Source organism: Sinohyriopsis cumingii, chromosome 15 (assembly GCF_028554795.1).
Source record: "Sinohyriopsis cumingii isolate HCF-2022 chromosome 15, ASM2855479v2, whole genome shotgun sequence".
Lineage (NCBI taxonomy): Eukaryota > Metazoa > Mollusca > Bivalvia > Unionida > Unionidae > Sinohyriopsis > Sinohyriopsis cumingii.
This window is the reverse complement of record NC_142975.1, coordinates 135,994,412-136,009,110: the sequence shown is the minus strand read 5'-3', so window position 1 is coordinate 136,009,110 and position 14,699 is coordinate 135,994,412. Positions and strand designations below refer to the sequence as shown.

Below are 14,699 nucleotides of genomic sequence, written 5' to 3'. Positions count from 1 at the left end.
CATAAACCACACTTCTGATAAACATGTTTGCTTTGATTCATTGCTGCTTCAAATAATCAAGTTAGGTGGCCATATTTTGTGAAATCATTAAGTACTCAACTGCATCTCTGTGATAAATCTAGGTTACAGATTTAGTTCTACAACATTCATGATTTGCTCATGTAATAAGGAACCTATTATTAAACTACAGATAAAACCACACCATTTCTCCCATACAGACTCAAGAGGATGCACTAAGGTCCACTATGTATTTTAAGTTGAGGGTGGACTTATTATTAGAAAAGCTTTTACTCCATGTTTTCCCACTTTGTTATCTACAGTATATTAAGAATGCATTATTTTATGTTACACGCATAACAGGGTGATTCTAGTGCTGAAGCATATTTCTGGGAGTTGGGGTGATAAAGCTCAAAAATCCACTTGCCCTGTCAGACAAGAACCAAACATTTTTTAATTGCCCTGAGAAAACTCATACTCATTCAGCTATGGTAAAAATATAAAAGCTGTCATTATTAAGAACCTAAAATATGTTGTGTGACAGTTGTTTTCTGGATTTCATTCTGTTATTCTGTGATCCTGCTACATGTAAAACCAGTCAAAGTGGATGACTAAGTCACTTAAAAATGTAAACTTTGCTTTCTTCAATTAAGAAAGCGAACATGACTTTGCCCTCATATTTTTTTAAGAGGTACATTGAGTGATGTTAGTTTCTGAGATGCTCCCTCACCCGACCTGGTTAGTTCCAAGGTTGCATTTCAGCTCAAGGCGAAATGTAGGCATGATGCCATCAGATAGCTGGTATTGTAATCAATTTTTCAAATTCTTGCACAATGACAGTCAGGTGTTTTGACAGCTGATTGACCATTAAACCCTTTCCCAAGTAAGTAACTATCACTGAATGATTTCTGAAAGTCATCCTATGATGATAAAAACATACAAATGTTTCGAAACTTAAACAACAGTATGTAAATAGCAATTTGTATTTTAAGAATAAGAATTGGTAATCTAGATATTTTTAACTGCTGCGTGTACATTATTTCTCAATAAAATAAGTTTGAAACCATAAGTTAACCTGTAATGGGGAAATAATGGCAGATAAAATTTTGTTGTGAAAGTTCCCTGTTTGCAACCAAAGTTCAAGCATCTGATTGCTACCAATGGCAGTGTAAAACCTAAATTACAGTTCTAATATTTTTAACAATAGATATCTGTCCGTCAAGTTAAATGAATGTGGGTCATCTTGCAAGAATGTTTGTTAAACCTTTTAATTTTGTTCTCGTTTTAATTTCCCAATGAATAGCCTCATCCTCTTGGTAGCCTCGGCATTATAGTAGCTGTCTCTATCTGACAAAAGTAAAGGCCAATTAAAGTCCATGTACATGTTGCATAAAAACAGCTATACAGCTACATATTACTATGATAATGAATATCAGAGTGAATTGTTTCCTGAATCATGTTTGTTGACAATGGGACAGAGATCAAACGTGAGCACCCTTTTTTTATATATACACATGTTAGTTGTATTTTCTAATGGGATTTGACTACCGGTAATATATGAATTTTCTAACATATGATCTAATACGCAAATTCATGGATTTTTCACATACATGTACATTATTTAACACAAATGGAAGATGTCAAGTGTATTCATACTAGTTGTCTTGATTTAATGAAAATTTCCATTTTTTTTCTCTCTGTGTAACTCCTAGTCACTAACAAAAGGTCAACTCCAATATTTCACTTGTATGTGACATTTCAATTTATTTTAGCAACCCCCCCCCTTACTTATCTAAACATCCACTTATGTCGACAATATTACCTTGGTCCTGAGGGTGTTGAGATAAACGGATAGTACTGTATTATGAAAATGGCTAAATTATTTTGGCAACAACCTTTTTAAAGCCAGTGCCAACCCTGCTAATCACAGAAAAATAAGCTTTGTCATTATAATCTTTATATGCACTCAGTTTCTCCTTTTGATGATGAATATGAAATTATTCAAGGTTACGTAGGTTTATTATTGTTGGATGTTATGAAACATCCTAATCCAGTCAATTAACACCAAATCACATCTCATCTCTAAACAGCAACACTACCCCCATTCCCCAATTTTTTCTTTCTTTAAAATACAGTGTTCTTGTGTTGGGTTGATCAATAATAAATACAAATGCAATTTACTAGTCCTATATCTTTCAACTTTAATCTCCATTCAATTAAACAATAAATAGACACCGATGAGTAAACTTTTCATTTATTTTAAATGAACAATTACGGCATGACAATTCCAAAGACGTGTATCATGATTTACCCAATACACCCCAATAGTACCAAATACTGTCCAGATACAAGCATATGATACATTTACAACTAAAGAGATTTTTACATTCATTGCAAAGTTAGATTCTGAGTTTAAATGAAATATGTTAAACCACAAAATTAGAAATTTGCTATACATGGCGGCCAGTATAACTGGTGGAGGAAGAACCCTGAAAAACCTTGGGAAGAACCACCAACCTAATCTAATGGCAAGTTTTCTCAAGTACCCATGTTAGCTGAGCCCGAGACTCGAACCCATTCAGAGGGAGGTGGGGTGTATGGGGGGGGTTGATTTGGATTTTTAACGTAACATTAATAATTTTTCAGTCATATCGCTATGATGCCTGCAGTGTGACAGTTTATAGTGATCTTTAGCACTGTGACATCATGCCACAGACATGTAGCATGATGTCCCACCCAGTCACATTATCCTGACACCAGGCCAACCAGTCCTAACACTAGCCTCTTAATGCTGAGTGCCAATCGAGGCAGCTGTTAGTACCATTTTTATAAGTCTTTGGCATGACTCGGTCGAGGATCAAACCCACGACCTCCCGCACTTGAGGCAGATGCTCAAACCACTAGGCCACTGGAGCGGTCCGGGTGTATTGGGTAAATCATGCCACATGTCTTAGGAATTGGGTGCGGATTTGGGTGTTTCATATTCCTACATGTAAGACCCTGATGCTGATATTTATGTTTTGGGCGTCAAGGTCTTACTGCCTAACTAACATCGCTGTCTAGTGTGTTTGGATATTGACGAACATTATAATGAAAGACAAATTTTCAGGAATATCTCACACAACTGGCAACTAAAATAATGACGCTTTTCTACAAAGTAAAGTCATAATGTTTTAGTCAGTCTTTTCTTACTCTGATGTCTTTTCTCTAATAAATTCAAATTCTCACAAAAGAAATGGACCTGTTTTCAAGTTTCGTTGGCCTACATTTTAGTTGACTGGAAAGAGATAAAAGCCTGGAATGCTGAAATAGGGTTAAGTTGAAATATTATTCTTTAGCGAAATGAATACAAATATATTATGCCTATTGGAACTGTAAAGCAATGTTTTGTTTCATTCAAGAAACATATCCGCCACATGAACCTACTTAAACATACTTCAGCACACCTCAACTACCATCGCATTGCAACAAATTCAAATATATGTCAACAGAACATGAACATGCGTCCATTTGCTAGTGTCATATTTTCATTCCACCAGGATAAAGACAGCACAGTAAGTATATTAATTACACATTAATTTGTGTAAGAGTGTCGCTATATGATGCCAAAGGTGTGAGATATTCCTGAAACTGTAACTACTCGTTCCGAAGTCAACGACATCAGAACACGCTGTACAAACAAAGCCGTTATTTGGATAGTAAGACATAGCACTAAAACAAAACCGACATGTGCTATGTCTTACATTGTAGGACAGGTGTTTCGTAACACAGATTATTGTTAGCAGCTTCCAGCTTCCTCGTCCCAGACCATGAGCATAAACTATTTTGCGCCACTTTAATATCTGTGTGCCTGGTTATATGGCGTTCATAAGTTCCCTTCCTAAATACTATAGGCACTTGATTTTGTCTATAGTATTGGGGAAAACAAATATCACCTACTATCAGTTAACTGGAAATTATAGCGTTATCATTTGTTTCCACTTTCTACCGACATAATTAAGTGACTGTTGCCCGAAAGCTACGTTCAAATTCTACGTCATCCTCAAAATCGAGACCTACCCAATTTTGTCAACGACGACTCTATGCAAGTCGTGCAATTTGTAACAAAGATCGCACTGACTGATACATTTAAACAAAAAAAAAACACTAAAGATAGCAGTAAGTACTTTCACTGGTCCACACGATCTTCGACACTCTGGTTATTACGCATTTTAAGTAAACAGTCAACAATATTACGAAAGTTCAGCAACCCATCTTTCGACCTAACAATTTAGGGGTGGGGTAAATAACTTATTCGGAGTATCCTGGTCTCTTTCTTATGCCAATTGGCAAACTCCCGGTACCAAGTTTTACCGGAATAAACCAAAACCAAAAGAAAATTACCGGAACAAAAAAGAAAATGAAATTACGGGAAGAAATCAATATGTTTGTTCTTTCTTTTCTTTCTTTTTTTACATATAAATGACAGTTTCCTTAAACATAACATTAAAATTGAAAGAGTACAATGTATGCTCTTGTAATGTGCACTTAATCGATGCATACAATTACAGAAAAGGACTCCGAAACCGAAAATGTATTATTCTTCATTCAAAAGAAATTAAGAAAATAATATAAACACACACACACACACACACACATATATATATATATATATATATATATATATATATATATATATATATATATATATATATATATATATATATATATATATATATATATATATATATATATATATATATATGTATGTATGTATGTATGTATGTATATATGTATGTATATATATATATATATATATATATATATATATATATATATATATATATATATATATATATATATATATGTATGTATGTATGTATGTATGTATGTATGTATGTATGTATGTATATATATATATATATATATATATATATATATATATATATATATATATATATATATATATATATATATGTATGTATGTATGTATGTATGTATGTATGTATGTATGTATGTATGTATACCGTTACATTTGTTCTATTGAAAATATTAATACAAATACATAAATTTCATTGAAATGACATTGGGATCATACCTGTGTAGCGCTTGGTTTTGTGTAATTGATCCATTGTCTGAATAACATCATTGTGACAAACATCAAAATTAAATTGATGAACACATGTACAAGGGTTGCTACAAATGAACATAAACATCCCAATAATAATATGCAGTAATATTGCTGCATAAATAGAAAGAGCATTTGAATGCAGATTACCGTCATTATACTCTCTGATCATTTACTCAATATTAAAAATGAGCGTTATGTTTTAACAGATGCTCAAATATTTTAGAAGGATTAATTTTTATCTTGGCCGCATGTGTAAGTGCCACAGGCGACCCCACCACACCATTTTGCTCTCTGGAGTACATTTTTGTTCTTAAATGTAAATGCAAATTGTGTAACCTCTGTTTGGCTCTTCCCATAGTTTGAGACAGAGCGTGATTTCCACAGGATTTGCATGAACATGCGCAGGGGTTGCACATGTCGACTACCCCGTGTGTGAGTTGCAGAAAAACATGTATATTCAAGTTCAAAGTAGTTATAGCTGATATTGTCAAGTTCATAATACCTTCTTCAAAACTCAACAGCACTTTTCAGGGTCACTCTTCTCTCTTCGAAAAGAGATACTACTCAATGATTGCCATGTCAAATAAAATAAATCCTTCCATTATAAAGTGTGTGTGTGTGTGTGTGTGTGATTATCTTACCAACATACTTACCTTTATGACATAATATACAAAAAGGATTAACATACAATTTCAAAATACATCAGAAAAGTCCGTTTTCTTCTTTTTGGTGTCGTATATTATTTTTAAATTTCTTCACTGGAGTGTATTTTGTTGATGTTTCTTCCGCTTGTTATGCTTTCGGTTTCTTTGCTGTAATGGGTTTTTCATCCGGATGATTTACTTCTGAATGGTCCTCTTTCTTAGTTGTTTTTCAATTATCTTGGAAGACCAATGCATTGTTTCTTGATACAGACAACGGGTGCCTGTGCTTTTGTCTCTAGATCTGATTTATTCTGTCATAGAGGTTATTATTCTTAGAATTTCTGGATATTCAGTAGCCCGGTGTCCTATATCTTGACAGACGAAACAGGTATCTTGACTTTTATCTCCATAAGAGTTGTCAAGCCATCGTGTCCAATCCACATTAAGTTGTTCAAATTTTAACACTGTTCCTACATAATCGAGACAAAGGGAGCACACAACCTGAATGGACTGATATATATGCAATTTTCCACTGCCTGTCCATGTTTGTACAAATACATTTCACTCAAATACATCTGTAATGGCTTCCCTCTGGTACGTAGTTATACTTTCGATGTTAAACTTACAAAAATTCTTTTTAAGTAAATTGCCTCCACCATTTTCGACCGATGTACAATGCACTACTGTTACAATATATTGGTTAGTTGGCATTACATATTATGGGAGGCACCTCGTGAAATTCAATAGATGGCGCTAGGACAGAACTAAAATATATGTTCGATCCGCCAAGGTGTAGATAGGGTTATCATATCGGAACCTTGGCTAACGAAGATGCAAGACCGGCTAAGAAAGAAATTCATTCTGAATTCCTTGAAGATTATTTCACAATTGTGCTACCCACAACATGACTTCGAAAAACTCTAGAACGACTTTTACGTAAGGGATTTCTTCACCAGCTTTTACGTGAAGATTTGCTTCGTAAACTCTAAGTCAATCCGTTCTCAATTCCGAGAGAGAGAGAGAGAAAAGAAAGGAAGTTCAAGTCATTTGATGTAAGTGTCACTCGATGATGACTACATTCTTGGGGAATTGAAGGTACTCGGGATCGAGCTGCAAAGACAAAGCCTGTTTGAGCTTCTGGCCAGCAAAACTTTATTGAAATACTCAACATATAAACTTACATTTCAATATCAAACTACAACAAGCTCAATTTTCGGATATAAGAAATACATATAAAACTACGATATTCTTTCACTTACCAACATTATACTTGTATAATAACTGCCGTTTAGAATGTAATACAGATAATTAAATATCGAATAAATTCACGATAGCAAAATAATCTAAAATTCAATATTTCGGACTAATACCGTAATTGAAATATATTTTACTGAATTAATTCTAAAAAGTCAGCATATTAAACTCTATTATTTAAAGAGTATTTTATTTCTAAATTAACTATTACTGAGTATGAAGTTGGTAGCGAACGTTGCTTTTACTATAATCAATAATATAACTAGAAGCAAATACAAGTTCTTCAAACAGTTAAACTTTCTAATACATTAGGTTAAATAATAGTAAAGAAATATTAAAATGATCTAATGTTTAAACATACTGATGTTAGGTTAACATCTTAACACTAAAAATTCTTATAACACTAAAAAGTCTTATACTATGAAAAATTGTACATAGACGGTTATCTTACCTGCAAAGACAAAGCCTGTTTGAGCTTCTGGCCAGCAAAACTGATGTCAGCCCGTGGCTGGGGCTTAATATACCCGCTTTCTTAAGACAACGCCAAATATGGCGCGTTCCTAGCTCCTTGCGTTGGCCAGAATCTCAAAGCGAGGCTTCGTAGTCTCTTACAGACTATTGTCTAGGTCTATGTACATTATTACGTAAGTACTTCTGCAAGATCAGCCCATTTGCCATCCACAGGAATCTTTGGAATCTGTCTAGTTCGCTATTTTTATAACCTGATGAATGTACTCTTTTTCTGCTGAGTCTGAGATACAAGTAATGTTTTGTATAAGACGGTTCGTACTTGATCATAATAGCGTAATCATTGTTGAATAGTAGTATATAATTGTAACACGAATAAATGGATTAAATCTCAATATATTTTAGTAGAAGATTACTTCCAATATGATTTATCAATTTACTTCTAATACAATTTAATCAAAACTTACTCTTAATACAATTTAGAGAAAATTTGAATCTTGTTACTTGTACTAAAAAATTCTGTCCTAATACGATTACCAAATTTGAAGAGTGTAAACAAAGAAATCGGATATACCGGAATAAAAATGAGTATAGGCAAACATTGGAAAATCGGACAGTCCCAAACAGCGAAGAGAAGATGAAATCCTTTTAGAACAAGCAGGAATTTCCGAAGGAAGTTCCTGAAATGACGAAAATTCAAGACCCCCCCCCCCCAGTTATACGTTAAAAAGTTTATCCTCAAGTCATCCGATGACGAGGAGATCTCTGTTTAGAGGAACGATTTTTCCAGACGGAAAATACAGTCACATCTATCATCACCAAAATCATTCAAATGCTATTAATAGTGCAACATAATATTGTGTAAAGAAAAAATACCAAGGATTTACCAATAGGGAACAACATGTTTATTGTGGAGAAATGTCATGGCAATTTAGCGTCCAGACCTTGTTTCCATGAAGGAAAAGACATGGTGCGTTGTAGATGCGGACGAATATTGGAGTGAATTACATGAAACAGTTCCAACAATAGAAAAGTACCGATACTTACGAAGTACTTAAAATATACCCAACGTATGGAGAGCATTTTTTTTTTTTTTTGCCAATTCCAAAAGACACGCATCTGTAGATAGGTCGTCAAGTTAGATCATTATTGTCATATTCAGAAATATGAACGAAAATGATGAATTTTTAAAAATAACCAGATGAAGAAAGAGAAACCAGATCATCGTATAGATTATAGTTTATTTTACTTTGAAGTTTCTCAAGAGACAGAATTCACGGTCCTTACTTGTGTGTCGCTCATCGCGCTTACCTCGATTTTGTTCAGGAATCTTTATGTCATCACTGTCAGAATTTAAAGCGTGATTAGTGCTGTCTAGTTAGTTCGCTAAAATGTTGACTGAGAAAACTGATTCCAATACACAAGCACTTTTCAATCACTGCTCATAAAATGCCCCGACTTATCCTGGAACAGAACACTATTGGTACACTTCTGAATCTGTAAAGCACTATCAGTTGACCCATTTAATATCAGACAAATGTCGCAATTCAGAATGTGACAAGCCATATACAACACACTGTTTCAGAGGAAAATGTATTTAAGCAATGAGTGATTTGAACTCTTCGTCAATAATGTGCACGAGCGGTCACCACAATGGAAGTTCATTAAGAAGCTACAAGGGGGACTCTTCTTCAGCTCAGAAACGGCAAATTCGTGACAGTCTTTCATCCCTTACAACTTAAGAGTTAATTTCTCCAGACCGAGAAATGGTGTCATCAGCCGCTATAACTCAGATGATAGCCTCGGAGACAGCGTATTGTTGTCTCTTTTGAATCCTGGGGGAAAACACAAATGTCCGTCCCTCCATTCCATTGGGTACCCAATTAGGCTCATACTGAGTTGATTTTAAAAATAGAAGGAGTCAGTCCTTATATAATTATAAATGCTTCACATATTTGGTTTACAACTACAACTCCTCTAGAAGAAACGTATCTTAATGAATATAATGAAATATTAAACAAGCATTAAACATAGATGATTTATTGTTGTTGTTGTTGTTGTATGGTTCAATGCAATTTTTCAGCACAAGATAGGCTATACATGGCGACCAGTATTAATGGCGGAGGAAGAAGCCGGGAAAATTCTGGAAATAACCACCGACCCACGAGAAGCTACTGGCAAGCTTTCTCACATACCCACATTGGCCGAATCTGAGACTCGAACCATCGCAGACAGAGGTGAGATGGCAGTGATCCGTAACGCTTTAGACCACTCGGCCACTCGGGGCCCTAAACATAAATGAAGTTTAATATAAGCTAATTAAAACTCGTTTATACATCTAATATTGTATTATTTTGAAAGAAACAAAGAAAGGATACAAAGTTCATGAATGGATAAATGGAAAGGATAAATAAATACGAAAACCTTAGCAGTGACTAAACACACTGCAAGAAGAAAGTGAATTAGTAGATGATGTAGATGTTGATGAATTAGTCAATTCGAAATGGTAGCAAAGTTTATACGTGTAGATAGGTTAGTATATTGCTTCTAAATGTTTACGAAATCAGAAAATATGTACATGAACTTGCATATGGCTGCTACTGACGCAGGAACTACCTTTTTCAATTAAATTATATATTTCCACATCTCTGCTTTAGAGGATTGGTTATTAAGATGTTTTTGTTAATTCTTTTCTTCAAGAATGTATCACTGATTTTACAAAGAGCATTACACATAAGCTAGATTTACTAATAATTATACCAATTTCATTAGGCTTTAGTAGTTGCCTTCAAAACATGTTTGTTAACATAAGCATTGATTAGTAACATTTTATTTCAAAGAAATACCGTTTCAAGTTTGTAACCGACTGCCATGTTTCGTACTCATTTTAGATAGTACGTAAGGATCACATGCATATTTTCAGCTGTTTTCATCACATACAAAGATATAACATTGGGTAACAATATCAGTAATCTTATTAAGGTTTTTAATCCAAACCACTATTTTGTACTAGGACATCCAGACAATCTTAACAGCGTCGATTTCTTAGTCAATTACACAACTCGAGGCCCTATCAAGGATATCATCATAGTTATCATTGAAGGGTAGTGTAACGTCGCCCTCTTAGAAAGGGGTGTGGTTAATTGGGTTTGGCTGGCGTTATCCAGAGGATGACCTCCCCCGATATTATAGCCCGGCGGGAGTGAAAGAAGAATGGAATTTCAACAGAGAACTGAGCGAGAATGCTGGTAAGAAATAAAACAATACGAGCCCCCTTTGACAAGAAAATAAATAATTTAATCAGAACAAATTGATACCGGCAATTCAAATTAAAGTTAGATTATATAAGTAGAATGTGACAGGTGTGTCCAATTTTTATTTATTAGATCATCATAACGAGAGGTGAAAAGAACGCAATTTCCACGATCGATTGCATCACCTTCATTCACTCAGACCGTATATCAACGTCTCCTAGTTCATCCTTCCTAAACTCTAGGTTCTGCCCCTTATGGACTTCCTGGTCCTTTTATTTTGACCTCGTCCTTCTTTCTCTCTTTTCCCGTCCCGGCCGAGTCATACCAAAGACTTACAAAAATGGTACTAACAGCTGCCTCGCTTGGCACTCAGCATCAATTGGTTAGTGTTAGGACTGGTCGACCTGGTGTCTGGATAATGTGACTGGGTGGAACATCATGCTACATATCTGCGACATGATACCCGAGTGCTAGACATCACTATAAACTGCCACATTGCAGACATCGTAGCGATATGACTGAAAAATTGTTAAAGCTACGTTAAAAATCCAAATCACACCCCATCACATCACTCTTTTCCCGTACTCCTGTCTTCGGACTGTCTCGTCTTCCTCTCCGAAAGCTGTTCCTTGTCGCTGTATTTTTCCCCTTCCTTCAGGACTTGTGCTTGTAGCACTCCTAGCACTAAACATGCCTTTCTTTTTACACGACTACCAACTGGTCCCCCTTCTTGTTGCACGAGGAAAGCACTAATATTTAGGCTTCACCAGAGTCGACTAAGTTTCCTCTTCTAGGAAATTTTCAGACTAAAGAATTTCGACTAGGGTCGTCACTTTAAGGTCGGATTGCTAGTAGTTAACTGGGGTACATTAGCGACAATGGGAATTAGCATTACAGAGACCCCTGGGTCAGATTAGCGACAAGGGAAATTTAACATGGTGAAAAATCGTGGGTCAGATTAGCGACAAGGGAAATTAACATGGAGAAAAATCGTGGGTCACTCTAGCGACAAAGGGAATTTAACATGGAACTATAGTGTGGGTCTGTCTAGCGACAAGGGGAAATTAACATGGGGAATAGAGTTTGGGCTTTTGGGATTTTTTAAAATTTTTTTTAAATTTAAATTTAAATTTAAATTTAAATTTTAAAAAAGGGTAGGCAATGGAAAGGCTATCTCTTTTCGAGAAATATGGCTGGCCCTGAAAAGGGCCTTTGGGTTTTCTTCTTCTTCTGCTTCTAATTTCTTCTTTTTCTCCACCAAGTTCTTATTTTATCTCCAACACTCTTTCTCTTCTTCTCTTTCTTTTTCTCCTGCTCTTCTTTCTTCTTCTTCTCTTCCTCCTCTTCTTTCTTCCTCTTCTCATTTTCTTCTTCTTTTTCAATCTTTTCGTTCCATTTGCTTATTCTTATTCTTTCCTCTTCATCCTCCTTCTCCTCCTTTATCTCTTTCATGACACCACTAATCTTGTCCTTTACCTTTTTTAAGTTATTAATTTCCATCTTTACACGATGGGGACTATAGGAATAATGGTCTTCAACCAGTCTTATTAACATCTGCTCCATCATTCCTAAGTTGTCTAAAACGTCTTGTAATGTTTGTATTTTGTCCATTTGGTTAGAAGCCATCTTCTTTTTTTATTCTTTGCAGAATGGTTTGAACGACGAATACTGTGGGTTCTTATACTTAAAGCGCGTACGTGAAGGAAAACATCCCCCTAAAACGTAAAATTGATCTTACCTAGATCATGACCAAACAACGCGCGAACGTGAAGGAAAACATCCCCCTACTTTTTCATTTCATATAATAAAACCCAAACTATACTTTCTCATTTCATATAATAAAAACCCAAACTATACTCTCCACATACGCTAAGAAACAATAAACAAAATCCATAATCTACTATCCACACAATCTTACGTGAGCGCTTACAAAACCCAAACTATACTCTTCACATACGCTAAGAACAATAAACAAATCCATAATCTACTATTCACACAATCGTACGTGAGTGGGTACAAACACAAACACACAAACACAAACACACAAACACAAACACACAAACACATACGCTAAGAAACAATAAACAAATCCATAATCTACTATTCACACAATCGTACGTGAGCGGGTACAAACACAAACACACAAACACAAACACACAAACACAAACACACAAACACAAACACACAAACACAAACACATACGCTAAGAAACAATAAACAAATCCATAATCTACTATCCACACAATCGTACGTGAGCGGGTACAAACACAAACACACAAACACAAACACACAAACACATACCCTCACACTATCTTAAAAAAGAGTTAGTGTTTATATTCACACTACTCTACCTACACATTGGCAAATTGATGGTTATTTCTTTTCTAGAGTATTGGGTAGCCCTGAAAAGGGCTGTTTTTTTGGAACTTCATGGACACCTGGTTAATGGTGGCACCTTCCAGGCCTGGCGCCACATACACATCTTATCCCCCACTTACTTTCTACTTTTTTGGGGGAGAGAGCAGAGGCAGGATATGTCGCTTCAGAATCCCAATTTTCGCTCTCTGGGATTCTGAAATTTATTCTTCTTCTCTTCTTTTCCTTCTCCTCCTCCTCTTCTTTGTTTCTTCTCTCCTCCTCTTTGTATCTTCTTTCCTCTTCTTCTTTATATCTTCTCTCCTCCTCTTCTTTTTTTCTTCTTTCCTCCTCCTCTCTTATCCTTCCCTCCTCCACAATGGCTTCCGCGGCCAGTTCATTCAACAGGCGCCTGGCATATTCCAGATGCACATGAAGTTCCAACAGTTTAGACAGTCTCGTGTTCATTTTTGGTGTTGATCAATCAACAAGGGTAGCTAGACTGCCCAGCGAGTTTCAATTTATAGTGAAAGCGCGGACGTGAAGGAAAACATCCCCCTAAAAAAACATAAAATTGATGTTACCTACATCATGACCAAAAACAACAACGCGCGGACCTAAAAGAAACACTCACTCACTTTTTTATGCTACCCATCACTATTTTAAATTTTTTTATAAATCACTTCATTAGACTATCCACATACGCAAAGCAATCCAATCTAACTCCAAATATACACCTCAAACACCAAAAAAACATGATTTTAATCTACTATTCATACCAACTTACTTAAGCACTTACTAACACACAAACACATACCCTCACATTTTTTAAAAAAGAGTTAGTGTTTATTTTCACACTACTCTACCTACACACATTGGCAAATCGATCGTTATTTCTTTTCTAGAGTACTGGGGTAGCCCTGAAAAGGGCTGTTTTTTTTTTGTTTGCTATGGCATTCTTTTTTTAGTTTCTAAGAATGCGATGTCCTCTGAGGATAGACTTTCTGGCGATAGGTCTGCTTCTTCGGAAAGAAAAGAAGAACTCTTTGGTGTCGATACGGCAATCGACAAAGCCTCTGTCAGGTTCAGGTTGCTGCTGCTGCTGCTCTTGTTGTTGTTGTTGCTGCTGTCTCTGAAGTCTGTACTTCTCTGTCCATTCTTCTTTTTCCCTGTTCATTTCTTCTCTGAAGAGCTCTTCTATCAGGTCTTCAGTGATTTTTAACATTCTCACATTCTCTATTTCTTCTGGCTTCGGTATCAGACTGTGTCTGACCCTATGCAAATTCACGTAGGCTTCGTTGAGTTTAGCTAGTTTGGAGCACATCTTCTTAGGAGGATGAGTCGACAATGGATGGTTAGACTGGAAACAACCCGGTTCTTAAAGTTAAAGCGCGGACGTGAAGGAAAACATCCCCCACACGGTTTTTGAGTCGCAACGTTTAGTGAGTGTCATGAGAGGGATAGTAAGAAATGAAAAAGCATCAATCCAACATTCTTATAGCTAAACAAAAGACAAAGGCATTTTTTTCAAAACACAACATTTTTTATTCAAAAATCACTTAACACTAAACAACAACTCTAACATTTTTAACAATAATCCAACAATATAACATCAAA

The 14,699-nt window shown here is 35.5% G+C and overlaps 1 protein-coding gene across 3 annotated transcripts in view; it reads right to left on the bottom strand.

Moving 5' to 3' along the window:
• The window catches only part of LOC149782848 (uncharacterized), a 41,581-nt gene extending 37,295 nt beyond the window's left edge, over nt 1–4,286 (bottom strand). For 2 of the 3 annotated variants that reach the window (XM_089934378.1, XM_089934380.1), the window contains exon 1: nt 4,057–4,270. The gene's annotated coding sequence lies outside the window, so the exon portion shown is untranslated. Of the gene's footprint in view, nt 1–4,056 lie in introns of all 3 variants that reach the window. The other variant, XM_089934379.1, reaches the window with a different exon arrangement.
• Nucleotides 4,287–14,699: the final 10,413 nt, after the last annotated feature.